General features: G+C 44.1%; 1 protein-coding gene across 2 annotated transcripts in view; it reads left to right on the top strand.

The window, feature by feature from the left end:
• Positions 1-20258, top strand: part of IGSF5 (immunoglobulin superfamily member 5) — a 101178-nt gene that overhangs the window by 64254 nt on the left and 16666 nt on the right. The window contains exon 10 of one of the 2 annotated variants that reach the window (XM_028845320.2): positions 7140-8155. The exons of the other annotated variant lie outside the window; for it this stretch is intronic. The gene's annotated coding sequence lies outside the window, so the exon portion shown is untranslated. Of the gene's footprint in view, positions 1-7139; positions 8156-20258 lie in introns of those variants that run through there. 2 annotated transcript variants of the gene reach the window in all.

Genomic DNA, 20258 nt, shown 5'->3' with positions numbered 1-20258 from the left:
GTTCCAGGGAGAGGCACTAGCTATACATGCTGGTTGGTTGGTTGGCGATGTTTCGACGGGAGCTGTCTTTTCACAGGGTGGTTCACTTAAACTAAACAGTCAACTGGCAGCACTGAGAACATAGTATGTTAATTTGCTGATGTAGAGTCAGCACTGGTTATCACACATGAACGAATTAGCGTTCTTTTTTTTTTTTTGAGGGGAGTCTCGCTCTGTCACCCAGGCTGGAGTGCAGTGGCACAATCTTGGCTCACTGCAAGCTCCGCCTTCCGGGTTCACGCCATTCTCCTGCCTCAGCCTGCCGAGTAGCTGGGACTACAGGCACCCACCACCACGCCGGGCTAGGTTTTTGTATTTTTTATAGAGACGGGGTTTCACCATGTTAGCCAGGATGGTCTCGATCTCCTGACCTCGTGATCCGCCTGCCTTCGTCTCTCAAAGTGCTGGGATTACAGGCGTGAGCCACGGCGCCTGGCCTAGAGTTCATTTTACATCCCAAATCATAAATTAGGTAGAATATATATAACCAATACCCCTTTCTGACCTGTACAAATGCAACTTCGAACAAGAAGTATTTCAATGAGATTCTGTGATTTTGTCCCCAATAAGTATAGATGCTATCTTCTTTTAGCTTTTGGAAAAGGTAAACTTGCAGACTGGGTTTCGGATAGCACACTGGGCCAGATGGGTTGGGTTTGTTCTGCTAGGAGCTGCTTTACCTGAGGGGACGGTGCTCAGCAGGTGCCTGTGCAGCCCCTGATCATTCTTTCTTGGCACAAGTATTTACCTGAGTTTCCAGGGAGTTCTGGGAAATAATATTCCTCCCTGCAATTGGGATTCAGCTCAATAACCTACATCTTGCAAGTGATGTGTGTTTTTCAGGCCTGGAAGGAGAAAGGGAGGGCTGATTGATGCTCAGTCATGTACTGGGAAACCTAAGATGATACTATTAATATTAGTGTCAATACAGGTAGCCAGACAACAAGACATATGAGGGGCCTGGGGTGTAAAGGAAGCTGTGCCTGAGTAACAAATAGTTAGCTCCTGGTACAAGTTCCAGCGACTTTCAGGCTGGGTGTCAGGAAAATGGAGAGGTAATGTTTTTTTCCATCAGGACCACTCTCTTTGGCCCTGATGGAAATCTTTTGATGCATTTAATTTGCATATATCTTTTGATGCATTTAATTTGGAGCTGGAAGGGAAGGTGATGCAAACAGGTTTCCTTTAGAAGGACGTCTCTGAGTGAGAGGTAGCGGTGGAAGGGAGTAATTGTCGGGCTGTGAGGTGGCTGGCTGAGGGCTCTTTCCCACCCCAGCTCCAAGCACGGACAGCCAAGAGCACATTTAAGCCAACCATGATTTCCACAGCCCTTCTGTGGTTATCTTTGTCTATGAAGTGTGTTTCTATCAGACAAGCCAAAGTGTTCAGGTCTGGTGCTGTGGGGAGGGTATAAGCTGAGAGGAGATTCAGAATAGGGTCATGCCATGTAATTCTCTTTGAGATACATCTAGTATGAATGAGGAGGAAGGGGAACGTGAGGTGCATTTGGATACCCGAGTGGAGGATGACGTTTTGGAGTCGGAGTGATGCTTCTTGATGCTCGTAGTGTTCTTTTGAACATACACAGGGAGAGAAACTTAAGAGGTTTCTGCTACTGGAACATGTGCCCAGCTAAATAATCAATTGGTGGAAAAAGAACAGTGACCCTCGAGGTGCTGAGCCCTGGGGACTGGTAACATAGCCTCGTGTTTCTTATTTCCTGAAGGGTTTGTCGTCTTCTAGGGGAGCCGGGCACCTCATCAGAGAGTGCCAAGGCCCTTAAGAAACAAATCAGGACTCTAGGAAGTTGAATTATCTTTGGCTGGGCTAGAAACTGGTGAGGGTTATTAAATAACTGGATCTTTCTACTCATTGTGGGGGGACTTGAGGACAAAGTCCTAAAGAAGAGGTCTATCTTTGATTATGACCGAAGAAGGACTTTGCAGTCATGGGCCCAGGCACGGCCTCCACGTTGCCCATTTGGAGAGCCTGGATACAGGATGTACCATGGGCCATGTTTCCTGGGAGGCACTTAGAGGAGGAATGAGCAAAATGGGCCACAGGGGAAAGGCTGGGCCTGGGGACACAGCCGTTCCCTTCCATTTCCTTGGTCCAGAGAAGACATAGACCTTGTTGTGGTCAACTGGCCACTTGAGAGCTGCCAGAATGGCGAAGCCACAGCTTGTAGAAGCAGTCAAGGTGACGTTGGCAAAGAGGTTCCTTTTAAGAACTTCCCCAGGCCCTGCAGCCCTGCCAGGCCTCTGTCACCAGGTTCTTGCTGTGTGGGCTGATGAGAACCTCCGAATTCTGAATTCCTTGTTCCAAGGTGTGAAAACAGTGCAACTGTGCCTTCTTTTCTCAAAACTTTCTCCATTCTGCAATAAGCCTTAGTTCCTTATAGGGCCCAGGAGAGGCAGCTGAGAGCTATTCAGAGCACCATCTCAGTGTTCCTTTCATCCTCCTCTCCGCATGCCTCAGTATGACTCCAATTTGTCAGAGCCTCCCGCGCTGCTGCCGCATGTTTCCTGCACACAGGCCTCCCAGGCCCAGAGCTGGGGCCCAGCAGGGCTCCTGCCCGAGAAGCCGGCTTGTTAGAGTTCAGGGTTGTTGACTACAGATTGCACTATTTTGCAGACACCCCGCATGAAGCTCAGGTCCTGAAAAGCCTGTAGATTAGACTGAAAGATCTCAAGCTGTGAGCCAGCCTGACGCAAATGCTTTTCCGATCACGGTTGCTGAAGAGCTAGTTGGGTCAGATAAATGGCCTATCCATGGAGACGCGGCAGGCACAATAGCAACTAAAGCTCCTGCTTTGTCTTAATAGATCGCAGAGCAGGATAGTCGGTTTTGTGAACAGGATGGCAACTGCTGATCACATACACTTGCTCTCTGCTTACGCTGCATTCTCCTCTGCTGAAACTGGGGATCTGTTAACACTCAGCAGTTTCTGGAGGACTTAACTAATGGATGACGGCTAGTCCAGCATTTCTAGGTGCTCAATAAACAGTTACTCATTAAAGTGCGGAATACCTTCCATGCCGAGCATTACGCTGTCACAAGCAAGGTACTATAAGGTGCGTGCATGTGCAGATAGACAAAGTTCCTTTGCTTTTTTTTTTTTTTTTTTTTTTTGAGATGGAGTTTTGCTCTGTCACCCAAGCTACAGAGCAGTGGCGTGATCTCGGCTCACCGCAACCTCTGCCTCCCGGGTTTAAGCGATTCTCCTGCCCCAGCCTCCCGAGTAGCTGGGATTACAGGTGCCTGCCACCTTGCCCAGCTAATTGTATTTTTAGTACAGACGGGGGTTCACCATGTTGTCTAGGCTGGGTTCGAACTCCTGACCTCAGGTGACCTGCCCACCTCAGCCTCCCAAAGTGCTGGGATTAGAGGCGTGAGACAGCGTGCCCGGCCTTTTAAAAAGTTTTTTGAGACATGGTCTTGCTTTCTTGCCCAGGCTGGATTGCAGTGGCACGATCATAGCTCATTGTAATCTTGTACTCCTGGGCTCAAGGGATCCTCCTGCCTCAGCCTCCCAAAGAACTAGAACTACAGGCACTTACTACCATGCCTAGCTAATTTTAAACATTTTTTTTTTTTGTAGGAATGGGGGTCTCACTGTTTGCCCAGGCTGTTCTTAAACTCTTGGCCTGAAGCAATCCTCCCACATGGGCCTCCCAAAGCATTGGGATTACAAGCACGAGCCACTGCACCTGACCCCTACTTCCTTTGCTGTTAATCCCAATCGGTTATGACAAAACTGTGATTAGATCACTATAGATGAATATACCACCTAAAAATAGCATCATGTTTTGGGTCATTTAGAAAAGTTAAATAATTTCATATCAAACTGCCTTCCCACTCCTTTGTGATTGGGGACACTTTGGTTTTCTCCAGGGGTCCATTGCTTCAATACGCCCCCAGGATGGGGAAATTTGATGTGCCAGGGTTGGCCCACAGGTCGTTGATGAGGCCCTTGGGAAGTCCAGATTCATGGTCTTCACCTCTAGACATCAGGACTCAGGGAGTTGAGGAGGTGTTTAAGCAGCTCTGCTTTTTAGGTCAACTCAGTGTGGCTAGACTTAAGGGTTATTGGTTACCTTACAGCAAGAGGTGAATCAGGAGTTTTGGAAAGGGAAGAGTGGCAGGTCCCCAAGCACCAGTCTGCCTCCTCCATAACTTCACCCTGCCCGACGGGTACTCAGCGATTTCGTTTTGCTCAGCATCCTGAGGCCTTCATAATGGCCCGTGCTTACCCACCTGGAGTGGGTGCTACTGGGGTTGGTGGTGCCCGTGCTCTTGCTCTCTCTGCTGGGAGTTAGCTATATTTCTGCAAGTAGAGAAGTGTCTGGACACTGAGTCTGGAGTCTAGGAAGGCACCCAGCTCAGGGTGGTGTATGGCGTTAGTTGGAACAGCAGGTTTCCAGGTTACTTGTACTGCCACCTTCAATGTGACAACCCTCCAGCTCTCTTCCCTGAGTTGTACACATCTGTGTCTACATCTCAAGGCTGCTGTGGGTCTCTGCATACGGCATCTTTGTCATGAATCACCCAGCTCAATTTTAATAACATCCAACAGTTACTAAAACAGGAAACTAGAACTTGAATATTTTAGGAAAGGACAGAATTTGCTGCTGCCCTAGCCTCCCATAACTCCTGCCCCTTTGGCATCCTTTCAGTTAAGGGCCAGCATGCCAAGAGCACACACTGCCATGGAGACGAGCAAGACAAGATGCAGTGGTGAAACCATGTTTTCAAACCCTTAGTTATCCCCTGATGCTTTCAGTGCCTGGAATCCTTAGAAAACTTCAGAAAAGTGGGGGCATGTCTCAGGAGCAGTGTCATGGGAGACAGGCTGGGGTTGGAGTTTTGACCCACCAAAGACCAGGCACTGTGGCCAGGAACTACAGGCACAATGGCTGACATAGGCCGGGTCCTCAGGAGGACGCTGGGTTGTAGACAATGGGAAGAGGCACCAGTTCCTAGAATTCTTGGCCCCCAGGCTGCCTGGAGCTCCCTCTTTTGCTCATCTCCATCTCTAAGCACCCTCTCCTGCCAATTTCTTCCCTGAACATGAGACTTCCTGCTCAAGAAATGGGGCAGTTCTTGTTCTTGCCACCACCTGGCAGAAATGGTGGATGTATTTCCTGAATTCTCTATTCCAGTTTTCCCAAAGAATGCTTGCTGATCATGGAGGTGCACCCGGTGCCTATAAATACCTCTGCCTTGGTACCCTGCTGGCGTAGCAGCAGCTCCCAGTACAGCTCTGTGCCAGGAACACACTGGGTACTTGTTAAAATGCACACTCTTGGGCCTCCGCCAGACTTTCTGGATCAGACTGTCTGGGAGATAGGGCCAAAGAATGAGTATTTTTATCAGATTCTCCAGGTGATCTGCTTTGAGGTGATCTGCTTTTTGTCTCAGGGTGAAAACTCCACAGACAGGTATAGCATTGTTTCTAAGGGAATGTGTTCCCTGATATCTAGAAGTCTTCCTGCAACTGTGCATTGAGAATGACTTGCACCTCGTGTGCCTGCTCCACTGACCTTGCTGCAAAGCACAGAGAAGAGTTTGAGATGCTTATGGTGGTGCCATGATCAATGCCAAATGAAAGGCCTTGACACCAAATACTCCACTGTCCATGTGGCACCCTACCAGGGGCACTTATTTAAACCTTCCATATTTTAGATGGGTCCTAAAGCACATTACATTAAACATAAATGAAAAAGTAGAATCCTAGACTGTAGAGACTCAATCATGGATTAAATTGTAAGAAGGGTCAGAAGGAAAAGAAGATAGATTTTCAAAACTGGCATATACAATATGACACTTTTCTTCTCTGATTATTTCTCTGATGACTGAATCTACAGTTAGAATACGTAGTACTGACATGGTTTTCTAGACAAGAGTTTCCCTATTGGTTAAATAGAATGAATTTGGGTGTAACTGTAGCTCAAACACATCAGGGTAAAAGTAATAAGTAAAATTAGAAATTCTTACTAAAATTTGTGATCAGTTACTGGGAAAGGCATGCTTTTTTATTTTTATATGAAGCCAGGGGATTTGCAAATGTTTTGTATTTTAGTGAATATTTAAAACAAAGAATCCTCCTTTTCCTGTCTTTGTCCTGTGCCTTAACTCACTGTCAGTGTATTTTTCTGGTTGTTTTAGGAAATTCTCTGTCTCTGTCATTTTCGGAAGGTGGGCATATGAACAACTTGAGACCTGGATCAAGTCTTCCCCACAAATCACCCCCTCATTGAAACAAACAGAAATACATACTTGATAAACTTAGAAAACAGCGATGTTTGCACAACCCAGCAGTGAAAACAAAAGCAAACAATGCAGGAATCTCTAGCATATTCGCAGCAGAAGGCGCACATCTTAAAGCATTGCTGACATAGTTTCATCTGCTGTCCAGTTTTTTCTGTTATCGGGAGTCAACAAATTAAAAGCATTAACCAGAGTAATTCTAACCTCAAGACTCGCTAGCATTCCATTGCAATGTGAATAATTTATCATGCCCAGTTACATTATTTAATATGTTAAATGCAGCTTCTGTGCCCTGGAACCTGAGCTGCCATTCTCAGGACTGGCAGGAAAAAGGTTTTGCACACATTTTAATAGGGCAATGTTATGAGACAGGCATTGGCGACTCTGGAGGATTAAATGGTTGGTTTGGGATTACATTTCTGAATGAGAACAGGGAAGACTATGTTTCTCCCTGATAGGGAAAGGAGACAGATGGGTGATCTATCTGGAGTCAGTTCTTCAATTTTGTCCTCCTCCTCTAAAAACAATGCGTGCTCTTTAAGAAGCTTAGAAATATTTTATATTTTCATAAAAAAATCTAGTCAGTAAAGCAAGAACTTCACAAATCCTGATTCTTGGAATTGGATTGCTCTTTAGGACCTGAACTTGGAAAACTTCTATATTGTGTGTTATCGGAAATAATGCAAGAAAGGAAGAGCTTATTTTAACATTTTTGTTCCTCTCTGTACCTTAATTTTATCTTAACAGATGAGTGAAGCTTCCTTTTCAAGTATGCATTTTACAGTGATCTCAACCCACTAAACTGACTTTTTTTCCTCCTCTGTTGCCAGGAGGCTGATCAATGTCCACCCAGACCAGCAAGTCATCCACAGGCTTCTTTTAATCTGGCCAGTCCTGAGGTCAGGAATACAATTGTAGTATAGCAAAGACTTCCCCAAGCTCCACTGAGCACTTGGCTGACAATTTACAACACGGCGATGACATCCTTCCTTTCCATCCTGAGACTGGCCTGCAGCTTTGCCAACATTACCTGAAGAGGAGATGTCAGAGTCATCAGAACTGATACTTGACAGTGAGAGAAGGAATTGATTTTTCCAGATTTCAAAGTAGAATGTGACTTTTAAGAGGTTTCAAGGTTTTTGTGAATTCCATGAAGTTACTAAGTAAAAGCTGCAAATTCATCATAATTTTTCTTAACACTCAACACTCCTACTTGTGAATCCAACAAATGGTAGATGAAAGTCTGTATTCTACCATGACTTTCAAAAGTTTTTATTATCTTAAAGCATATGAAGATGATATTTATGTATATTTAATATGTAGGGGTATTATTACATATTATTAATGAAATACAAGTATAAAAATTAGGGTCAACCAAAAATCTACAATTGACTTCAAAACTGAGCTCAGTTAAAGTAAGATTCAGTTCTAACATGGATGTGCATGTTCCTAAATATCTTATGATTGAATATTTACATGAAGACATTCATTTTTATCTGCCCCCTTATCAAACCTATTTGCATCTCCTCAAATGAAAGAGATACGGCTTATGCTTTGCAGAGGATGGACCTCACCTACTCTGCACACCATGAAAAAACTGGAAATGGGCATTGTAGTATTTAATTTATAAAAACACCAAAAAATGTGTATTGCCTTTAACTCTTCACTATTCAGGTGGTAGTTTAAAGAATCACAGTGTTCAGGAATCAAGCCTTTTCTGAGATGGAAAACAAGAGCCTTCGGCAAAAATCCTTCCCATCTTCACAATTATCTTTGCTGACTGTACATTCGCCTCATTGAAAGTTAACATGAATGTTATTATGAAGAATAAATTGCTGCCTTTGCCAAATATTTTTCTTTTTCCATGTAGATACAGTCAGTGAATTTCACTGCTCATTCTACCCCTTCATATTTAACCTAGAGGCAAGACTGTGATTTGACCGTGCTCTGAACTGGTTGGTGCAGATTTCTATGCTGGTTATAATTAGCAACTGCTTTGAGGCCCTCAAGCTCAACCATGCTATTGCTAAAGTAGAATTTGACTTTTAAAATGTGTCAGGATTTTAGTGAATTCCTTACAGATACTTAGTAATAGATGCACATTTGTCATGACGTTTCTCATCACTCACTCCTGCTTGCTAATCCAACAAATGGTAGAGAAGTCTTACACTACCATGATTTATAAAATACTTTTATAATCTTAAATCACATTCAGCCCTACCCTGGACTGTCCTATAAACTAACAACTAACTGAAGGGATGTATTAGTCTGTTCTCATACTGCTAACAAAAACACACCCCAGACTGAATAATTTTATAAAGAAAAAGAGGTTTAATGGACTCGCAGTTACACATGACTGAGGAGGTCTCACAATCATGGTGGAAGGCAAAGGAGGAGCAAAGGTACATCTTACATGGTGGCAGGCAAGAGGGAACTGCCTTTATAAAACCATCAGATCTCATGAGACTTATTCACTATCATGAGAACAGCCCGGGGAAAACCCACCCCTATAATTCAATTTCCTCCCACTGTGTCCCTCCCACAACATGTGGGGATAATGGAAGCTACAATTCAAGATGAGATTTGGGTGGAAACACAGCCAAACCATATCAAAGGGTATTTCCTGGCACCATGTGGAGCTAGGCATGTGTTTTGATAGGCTTATGCTCATACTGTATCCATTCTGATTGGTCAGTGCCCATACAATGTCTGTTCTAATTGGGCAGTGTTCATGGCTTACTGGTTGTCATCCATTTTGAGTATCATCTCTGCTTAGAGGATCCTGAAAAAAAAAAAGGTCATCTCTTCTAGGACCATGTCCCTAATGTGAGAAAATTGGCTGCCTAGATTCTAGGGAGTAGAACTGAAATGCAAAATCTCAAAAACCCATAAATATTGCTATATCATATTCCTAAGAGTCTTTTCAAGGGAAAAAGTTGCCAATTCAACCGGTCAAAAATGAGACTCATTTATTATACTAATTTCTTTATTCCCTGTCAAAATGGTTCTGACTTTTCACTATCATTCTTGAATGGATACAAGGAGAAGAGAAAGACAAGAAGGTTCTTGAGTCTCTTTGGGCAGAGCTAGTGGGTGAATGCTATACTCTTCACTTAATAATTTATTCTCCTTAAACCACCACAGAAGTCAGATCCTAAGATAAGGCAAATGACATGTCATTTATGCCTTTTGTAACTTTTGCAGCACCTCCTATTACTGCAAGTGTTGAGTAAATATTGACATCAAACTGGTCAATATTAAGAAAGGCTACATATTAAATACAATAAATATTTTTGATTTGCTTGCTGCTATAAGAAGAATATTTTGTGGCAATTTTGAGAGTCCAAGGGGTTGCATATAAAATATAATTGAAATTTAAGTTTTGAAATCTGGAGGACAATGGTAAATAATTTCCACAGAAGTTTCTCCAACTTAGTACATGCTTGTTGAGTCACACTCAAACTATTCTTCATTTATCAGATTATGGGATTTTTTTGTGGTGTCACTTATGAATAGGTTCTTCTTACTGAATCTTACTCCAGGAGTAAGGTTTCTCAAAGGGATCCCCTGGCCAGTTTTTATTTCACATTAGGTAGATGCATTACTTGAACAGAACTATCTAGAGTTGCACTGTCCAATACTGTAGCTACACAGTGCTATTTAAATTATTTAAACTAAATATACAATTCATTTTCCCGGTTGCACTGGTCACACTGCAAGGGTTCAATAGCTACGTGTGATCAGTGGCTACTCTACTGGACAACGCACATGGTAGGTTTCCATTGTTGCAGCAAGTTCTGCAGGAATGCTCATCTAGAGATAGCTACTTGGAAATGACCTTGATGTGTCATATCATCTTCATATGCTTTATCCTTTTACATAAACACACAATCTGTGTTTTCTTCAGTGTATGTCTGTGCACTCAGCCAGTTTCTATTTAGGAATCCTACAACACCCAAGGCAGCTCTCAAGAGAAAATGGTGTTTTGCTGATGTGGTAAATTTCCATCTCACTTCTGCAATGCAAAGAGCTGTGGCAGGCTCAGGGGGGTGGGATGAGAGGAGTCAATCAAAGCAAAACCTCATGGTCAAGGTTGTTTCTCAGGAAGATGCAGCTCTCTGCTAATGAATGTCCTATGAGGGCTGCAATTTTATTTAAACAAATACCCCTTAAAGTTTTATGCCATAAAACCCTAGCCAGGGAAACCATACCTGCCCATCCCTCCCAGTCGTCTTTTACTTCGGTTGGTCTGTCAGATTCCAAGCAGGACTCATGTGATCAAGGCTCTTCCATAGTTTACTCAGGGTAGGACCTAAGTGGTGATGCCAATGCCTTGAAGACAACTGGAGAGCTTGAGAGCTTCCTCTGCTCTGTGTGGCCCTGACCTTGTAAAACTGTTAGGGACACTAAAGTTTGGTCGCGTGTTCCTAAGAGTTTAATGACATAAAAGGTTAATGGATGAGGCTGGACGCAGTGGCTCATGCCTGTAATCCTAGCACTTTGGGAGGCCAAGGCAGGCGGATCGCTTGAGGCCAGGAAGTGGACACCAGACTGGGCAACATGGTGAAACCCGTCTCTACTAAAAATACAAAAAGTAGCCAACTGTGCCTGTAGTCCCAGCTACTTGGGAGGCTGAGGCACAAGAAGGTTTTGAACCTGGGAGGTGGAGGTTGCAGTGGGCCGAGATCGCACTATTGCACTCCAGCGTGGGTGACAGAGTGAGATTCCATCTCAAAAAATTTTAAACAATGGCCAATAGATGCTTCAGAGCAAACAAGAGATACCATGCCAGTACCTGAACCCCTCTGTTAAAGTGCTTGTTGATGTCTTTGGGGAAGAACACCATCTTGTGTGAAGATGAAGGATGGTCCGCTCTGTGGGACATATGAGAACTTGAAGAGTTCAGAGATGGGAGAATCAGGTGAGAGCAGGACAGGAAGCAAGCGTTCAGGGGAAGGTAATGTGAGGTGAAGGTCTTGACAGGCAGGTGGTCCAGTAAGCTGGGAGCCATGCCTATAGGCCTGAGGAGCTGTTACCATCCACTGGACCAACGGGGCAGAGAGAAGATGATGGGCCAGTGTGGAGAGTCAGAGTGACAGGGCTCCAGCCATCCATTCTCTCCTTTCAGTCTCCTGCGTGTGCCTCCCCCTGATCACACCCAACCAGAGCCAGAGGTCCTGGAGCCCATCAGTGTGGTCCATATGGGTCAGTCCCCTGGGAGGACTGTGCTGGATGCAGAAGGTGGGAAATGGATGTGGAGGGGCAGGCAGAGCATTTAGCAAGGAGAAATTGATGAATGGAGAATGTAAAGCGGATGGGAGGAGAATGAATGATCCATATAAAGTCAGAAGGAAGGGCGTTTTGCCTGCTGGTGCTCCATTGCTTACCTTCCTTAGGGATGAGGCCATTTACTGAGAAAGGTGTAGGGGCTAAGAACTCAGCTCACTGAAAGTTTGCTGAAAGTCCTTTAAATGCTGCAGATGGGTAGGAGAAAAGGCATACAAATTTATTTAATGTATGTATAAGGGAGCCTTCAGAACAAAGACCCAAAGATGCAGGGGAAATTATTTTTATGCTTTGGCTTAACAAAGTATAGACTGCCATGTAAAAATGTGATTGGACGAAAAGGGTAAGACCTAATGCTGATAGACTGAGTGGGGAGATCCAGCATGACCTGTCTGCCTAGATTCTTCTTGGCCTCTCGGAGTATCATTCCTTCCTGCTGGGCATGGGGCAGGACTCACTCTGGAATGGGAGTCTTGTGACCTGCAGTCAAGCAAGATAGGTCAGATAATTTCCTCATGGCCAGTTTTTATGTAGAATATGTTTAAGTGTTATGGCTGGCTTTAGAGAAAAGGAGTTCTGGTTTCTATGGCCTGCCTTGGGAAAGAGAGATTATTGTTTCAGCTCGCCTTGGGAAAGAATGAGACTGAGAGACAAGAGGGCAGGAAAAGGTCAAATAAAAACTTCTGCTTCTGAGGCCTTCACTTTGGGGTATTGTTTTCTGAGCCCCAACAGAGCATCACTGGGAGGAAAGGAATTTGGCTGCATTGAACTTGAGTAGCTCCCATCTTTGTTGCCTACTTCCATCTTAGTAGAAAAAGGGAATTGGATGGCAGGCCCTTGAAGTCCCTTCTGGCACTTATCTTCATAGAGATATTCTCTCTCTCACACACACACACACACACACACACACACACACACACACACACACACACTCATCCTCACCTGACATGACCCAGCTGTTAGGACCGAGGCTGCGCTGTCTGAATGCGTGCAAGCTTCCCTTGTCCCTGCCGCATTGGGAGGGAACTGTGTTTTTGCGGACGGTAAATATTTAATTCTCGCCTAGCACAGTGTGTAAATCATGCCACAGGTGGTGATAGCCTCAGGGAAAACCCGCTTTCCAACATTTATGAAGCACATGCTCCGACTTCAAGCACAGACCTTTACAAAATGCAGAGTGTGGGGAAGCAGGCTGGGTCCCCAGCTGAAAGCAACCAGAAAATTGTCATTCTTCTTTTCTTGGGGAAGCCATGTCATTTATAAAAATACAATGGGATTCTGATCCTGAGGACTGGTGGGAAGATTTGTGAGAATTATTGCCCCGTCAATGTTTTCAGACATTCGTGCTCTGCCTCCTAAGAATACTGGGTTGACGCAGTGGAAAATTGATAAGGTTCCAGGAAACTCTATGGGGAAATGTAGTACAGAATGCATTGATTCTATTTCTCTTCAGAAACCTTAAGGATGTATGCACAGGGAAGTGCATTTTGGAACAGGAATGTTTACCCAAAGCCTGTACCATCATTTTGCCTTGGAAGTAAATCACTTGTCTTTGGTTTTACAAGCTCACTGGTGGAAGGAACTTGCCTTGAGTCTCAAATGAGACTTTGGGCTTTTGAGTTAATGCTGGAATGAGTTTAGATTTTGGGGACTATTGAAAAGGGATGACTGTGCTTTGCAGTGTAAGGACATAAGCTTTTTGGGGGCCAGGGGTGTAATGATATGATCTGGATGTTTGCCTTCCTGACACTCATGTTGAAATGTAATCCCCAGTAGTGGAGGTGGGTTTAGTGGGAGGTGTTTGGGCCATGGGGGTGGATCCCTCATGAATGGCTTGGTGCCTTCCTTGTGGTAATTCTTGAGTGAGTTCTTGCTCTGAGTTTATGTGAGATCTGGTTGTTTAAAAGTGTGTGGCACCTCCCTCCCCACCTTGCTCTCTTTTTTACCATGTGGTGCACTGGCTGTCCCTTCACTTTCTGCCATTATTGTAAGCTTCCTCAGGCCTCACAAGAAACTGAAAAGATGCTGGTGTCATGCTTGTACAGCCTGCAGAAGTGTGAGTCAAAATAGGCCTCTTTTCTTTATAAACCTGAGGCTTTTCTTTATAAGCCTCAGGTATTTCTGTATAGCAATGCAAGAATACCCTAACACAGCTCTCGCCATGCCAGCAGCAGGTGATGGAAGAATATGTCCACCCTCTTAGCTTCTCCCAGTTGCATGGCATGTGTGCCTGTGTATTTGTGTGCATATGTGTGTATATGTGCATGTTTGGGTGTGTTCTGGTTGTGTTCGTGTGTGGATATGTTGTGTCTGTGTATGTGTGCTGTTGTGTGTGTGTGTATGCATGCATGTATATATATGGTGTGTGGTGTGTCTGCGTATGTGTCTCTGTGTATGATGTACATTGTGTAAATGTGCGTGTGTGTGTGTGTAAATATATGGTATGTGTGGCTGAGTGTGTCTGTGTATGTGTGTATATGATACATAGTGTATATATGTGTGAATGTACATGTATATGGTGTGTCCATATGATTTGTCTATGCATGTGTCTGTATGTGTGTTTGTCTCTGTGTGCATATGTGGTCTGTATATGTGTGTTTTTGGGGATTTGTGTGTTTGCATGTGTGTGTCTGTGTGTGAAAAGCAAGGAAAGGAGAGAGACATTTGCTTTGTGTCTGCCACAGGGGTCAGCAAACTATAGCCCACAAGCCAAGTACAGCCTGCTGCTTATTTTTATATGGTCTGCAAACTAAGAATCATTTTTACATTTTCAAGTGGTTGACAAAAAAATCAAAAGAAGAATTATATTTCATGATGTGAAAATTATATGAGGTCCGAATTTCAGTGTCTCACAAGTCAAGTGTACGGGAAGGTGACCAGTGCTCATTCACACATAGTCTGTGGCTTCTGTCATGTGACAGTGGCAGAGTTGGGTGGTTGTGATAGCAACTGTGTGGCCTATGAAGCCTAAAAATGGACTACCTGGCCCTTTGCAGAAAATGTGTGCCAGCCCCTGGGAACTTTTTCATGGTTTGTCTCGTTTAATCCCCCCTTAATCCTGTGGTGCTTTTTTGTCTCCATTGTACCAATGCTTGAGGTAACGGCAGGAGACTGGAGTCACATAGCTTTTGACCTGAGTCTTTCAGACTCCACGGTGGGCACATTGTCTACTCTCCCTGCCAGGTGACACCTCCCTCTCAACCTCCATCACTCTTAGGATAAAATGTAGGCTGGATGCGGTGGCTTACATCTGTCATCCCAGCCCGTTGGGAGGCCGAGGCAGGCAGATCACCTGAGGTCAGGAGTTTGAGACCAGCCTGGGCAACATAGTGAAACCCCATCTTTACTAAAAATACAAAAATTAGCCTGGCATGGTGACAGATGCCTGTAATCCCAGCTACTTGGGAGGCTGAGGCAGGAGAATCGCTTGAACCTGGGAGGCGGAGGTTGCAGTGAGCTGAGACTGTGCTTTTGCACTCCAGCCTGGGCAACAAGAATGAAACTCTGTCTCAAAAAAAAAAAAAAAAAAAAAAAAAAAAATCCTACCATGGCTTAGGAGGCCTGGCCAGGTCTAGCCCCAACCCAACCCTGGCTGTGCACCTCTGTCTCCCAGAAATCACACTCAGGTCCCTGTAGGGCAGAAAGTCCCTCAGGCCTCCATGCCCTGCCTGTCTCAGGGCCTTGGTGCTTCTGCTTGGGCACCCCCTGCAGCCACTTCCCCAGATGCAGAGGCAGCAGCTTGTTCCTTCCCCAGCATGTCCTGTGATTTCATGAAGGCTTATTCCTATAATAGATCACTGAACACATATCACCTGTGTCATAATGCTTCCCTGATGGGACTCTAAGGGATACACCCTCCCTGTGCCCTACCAACTCCCAGACTGGATTAGTGCCTCTGTTAGTATGTCACCTTAGACTTCTCCTTCAGTTGTGCTGATCACTAATGACATAATTGTTTGCAAAATTATTTATTGGATGCTTATTTTCCCTTTAAATTCCATGAAGGTGGGTAGGCTCCATGCCAGCCTTGTCTCTACCGTGGCTACTTAGATCAGAGCATGCATTTTCTATGCAGAATACTTACAGAATGAATGATTTATTCTAAAAGCAGAGGGGACATGAACATTGATTTTGTTGTTAGGTGGTGGTTGACATTGTTTGCAGAATCTCTCAGCTGTCTAGAACCATTGACAAGCGCATGTGAGTGGCCACTTTCCACTAGCTGGCTCACCTGGTGCCCCAGCTTTTCAAAACAGGGGGACACAGGCACCCCATGTGGCTGAAAGACACACCTTTAGGGTAATTATAATGACGTATTTTGTTTGTTTGTTGTTGTTGTTGTTATTGGTCAGAGGGTCATTGTAGAGTTGGATTTTCCCTTTGTGGAGTCCCAGAAGCATGATGCAGAGGAATGAGCCTGGAAAGAAGAGACTGAGCCTAGTGTCAACTTGTTTTGTGGCCTTGGGCATGTCACCTGACTCATCTGAGCAACATTCTCATTGGTAAAAGACCTGGTTCCTCTCCCAGTGTGCGTATGGGTGCTTGAGTTTCTTAATTATTGATGGGTGCTTGTGAACTTTTAGGTGGAGGGAGGATTCCTGGATGTCCTACAATACTTAAGAAAAGACTGCAAAACTTTCAAATATCCCCAGAGACATTGATGTAATTGATAAGCTTGCTTATCTGAGACAATTTGTTATTATAATTATTTCACCGTATATAAAAATATAAAATATGTTGGTCATGCGTGTAAGGTACTCTGAATTTTCCATGAATACAATACCTCAAATATCAAGGGAAGGCAAGGGAAGGCTAAATACCTTGAATATCAAGGGAAGGCTAAATATCAAAGGGAGGCATTCTATGAATGCTATACCTCGAATATCAAGGGAAGGAATATCAAGGGAAGGTTAGCTTTGTTAGGAACTTCAAGAATTGTTTGCAATTTTAGAAAACATATCACCAATAACACTGCCACTTGTAGTCTTGAGTTGACAATAGAACACACATACACCCATTTAATTTATAACTGTTGCATTTCTTGTGATTCCAAGTATAGATTTGACAACTTCATATGTCTACTGGTGTAGTCCTATTGAACATTGCATTTGCTAGATCATAAACAACTTTCCTTTTACGTCAGCTTTATATAACATATAGTGAATCACGTTGGAGTTTTTTGTCTAGAAGTTTAGGTATAGAGGTAAGTTCCCTAATCAATTAATTTCAGAATCGTAAAATAAGCATTGCAAAATAATTGTTATTCAAAATTAGGCTGCATTGGAAAGCACTGGAGTCTTTAGACTATCTGAATGTGAATATCCTTTTAGCTTTAAAACATGTCTGCCTTTTCCCCATTCCACAATGCCACATTTGATTTCTAAAGGAGGTTTGGCAAAGGGAAAAGAGAGAAAACCCAAAATTAGCATGTTCAGGTATCGATATCTTTTTCCATCTGTTCTTCTTAACTGAATATTTGCATAGTTATTGAAAACTTTTAGAGCAATGGAGGATCACCAGTGACTTCAAAGCTTCTTGGGAATTGTGTTGTGCTTGACAATGTCTTGTTTGCAAAATAGATTCTTCCAGGTGCTGAATTTAGCATTTACATGCAACAAAACTTGCCGTTTAACATGAGATATGGGTTCTGTGTCTGCCTAGGATATAGGAAACTGGAAAGAATGTCATTCCGACTTTAAGGCGAAAAAGCCAGATTAACTACCAAATCATGGCTTTTCCTGAACCCATCAGGGAGCCAGAGAGCTAAGATCATGGGGCAATCAAGTAGCTGGCCATCCCAGGAAGGAGAGTCTCTCCCCCAAGAAAAGGCAGTGCACAAGCACTGAAGCAGAACACAGGAGGGAAGCAACTGTCCCATATAAGGGTTTGGAAGAAACCAGCCAAAGTTTGAACAACTTGCTAAGGCCTAGTGGGACTAGTAGAACAACAGAGAAACCCTGGGGGTAGCAGCCACAGGGGTTCACGCTCACTCACAGACTCTTCTGTAGACTTCCACCAGTGACCCCTCAGAAAGATCGCGGAGGGGAGCAGGAGAGAGCTTCTTTGGTAGTGCAGGTCTATAGGGCATGATTGGCACCACTGAAGGGGTAGGGGGCCTGGGTGGCAGGGAGGAGGGGAAGAAGCAGAAAACCCCACCCTTCTGCCTGGTGCTTCCCTCATCACAAAAGCCTTCAGCTGTTGACAGAGGAGGCGGTGGAATTTGTAGCCTCCAAGGCACAGAAACAGACCCATTGCTGCTAAGGGAAGGATAGAAGACAAAGCCTCTACTCTGGGGCAGAAAAGGCCCTAGGCTAGTGTATTAGTCTGTTTTGTGCTGCTATAAGGGAATACCTGGGGCTGGGTAATTTATAAAGAAAGAGGTTTATTTGGCTCATGATTCTGCAGCTGTACAAAAAACATGATGCTGGCATCTGCTTGGTTTCTGGTGAGGCCTCAGGGAGCTGCTACTCATGGCGGAGGGTGGAGGGAGAACAGAAAGTCATATGGAAAGAGAGGGAATGAGAGAGGGTAGGGAGGTCTCAGACTCTTTAACAATCAGATCTCATGTGAACCCACTCATTACCATGAGGATGGCAACAAGACATTCATGAAAGACCTGCCCCCATCGCCCAAACACCTCCCACTAGGCCCATCTCCAACACTGGGGATCAAATTTCAACATGAGATTCGGAGAGGACTAAAATTCCAGACGATATCAGCCAGAATACTATTCCATCAGCACTAGGATCTCCTATCCCTAGGGGAGGGTAGGAAGGCTCACAGCAGCTAGAAAGCAGAGCTTGGCTTTCATGGGAAGGAGGGTCGGGGATACTTAGAAGGCTGCTGGAGGGTGCCAGGATATTCCACCCTAAAATATATCTCTTCAGCATATGGATTATTTTGAGCTAAAGGCCACTGACAACCAGCAGATGCAGAAAAAGCTCTAAAAATAGGGCAAAGTTTTCTTTATGTAAAAGAAATTTGCATTTAGAAAGGAAATTTCCATTTGGAAATGTGTCTCCTTCTCCCATACCAGGAAGAGGAGGACTCTTAACTTTTATCAATGGAGAAGACACAGACTAAAATTTGCGTAGCAAATCTAACTAAATAACCTTTGTTTACTTTCTCTGGTCCAATTCCCGTAACTTGCCACCTTCGGTTCCCACTCCCCAGATTCCCCTAACCCCCCTTCCTTTGTTTAACCTAATGTGGTATATAAGCCTCAATCATCTGGCACCTCCCTGAGGTAGATTTTTTTTTTTCTTTGTGAACTCCCAAGCATTTTACATAATTAAAACTGTTTTTTTTTTTCTCTTGCTAATCTGTCTTTTATCAGTTTGATTTCTTGACCCCAGCCACTGAACCTAGGAGAGCAGAGGGCAAAACATTTTCCTTCCTTATGCTGTATTCTTAAGCCCCAAACACACAAGGACTATCTAAGACTGATGCAAGCCTAGGGCAACAGAGATCTGCTTGCAACTTACCATCAGCCTTGCAAACACTGAGTGACAAACAGCAGCATCTACTGATGGTGAAGGACACAGCTTGAAGAAACATCCTCTGTGAGGCTGGCACATAGGATTGTGCAAAAGCCGAGGGTGGAGTAGGATCGGTGAGAAAAACCTCCGAGCACTAAAGCCCTCATCCTAAGCCAACGCATTGTTAATGGGATGCAAAAGCTTTGGCACAGGGATGGTAACTGTATGAGTTTGCTAGGGCTGCTGTAACAAAGTGTCACAGACTATAGGAGCTGAAAACACAGAGATCTATTTTCTCATAGTTCTAGAGGCTGGAAGTCTGAGATCAAGGAGTCAGCAGGGTTGATTCATTTGAGGCCTCTCTCCTTGGCTTACAGATGGTCATCTTCTCCCTGTGGCCTCACATAGCCTTTTTGTGTGGTGTGTATGCATCCCTGTCCTCTTTAATAAAGACATTAGTCAGATTGGATTGGGCCTTAATTATGATTTCATTTAAACTGAATTACCTCTTTAAAGACCCTATGTCCAAATACAGTCACATTGTGGGTTAGGGCTTCAACATAGAAATTTTGGGAGAGGGGACACGATTCAGTCCATAATAGTAACCATAGCTAAAACAAAAACCCAAAGCAGTTCAATCCTAACTAGATTTACTCAACACCACTTCTTGTCTTAAAAAAAATCACCTATCACTGTATTTTCCCTATTGCTGCATAGTCTTCATGGCTGCCATTTTTGATGGCTGCCAATGGTTTCTTTGAGTGCATTTCTTGTTCTTTACTTATGCCTTAGGTTTGTTCCATTTTTTTTCCTGTAAGGAAAAATCATTATGCACATCGTTTCCTATAGTTTGGAATAGTCTCTTAAGACAGGTTCTGAAAAGAGAAATTATTGCACCAAAGGTCATGACTCCTGTCATGGGCTGAATTGTGTCCCTCCAAAATTCATATATTGAAGCCCTAGGTCCCAGTGAGATGGTATTGGAGATGGGGCCTTTGGGAGGTAATTAGGGTTAAGTGAGTCCACAAGGGTGGGGCCTTAAACCAATGGAACTGGTGACTTTATAAGAGGAGGTGGAGACACCCAAAAGCTCTCTGTCTCCAGCTGCCATGTGAGTACACAGCAAGAAGATGGCTGTCTGTGAGTCAAGAAAAGAGCCCTCACCAGAAATGGAATTTGCTGGCA

The sequence above is a fragment of the Macaca mulatta genome, chromosome 3, assembly GCF_049350105.2.
Source record: "Macaca mulatta isolate MMU2019108-1 chromosome 3, T2T-MMU8v2.0, whole genome shotgun sequence".
NCBI classification, from domain to species: Eukaryota; Metazoa; Chordata; class Mammalia; order Primates; family Cercopithecidae; genus Macaca; species Macaca mulatta.
Note: the sequence above shows the minus strand (reverse complement) of the source record. Positions and strands in the feature narration are given on the sequence as shown.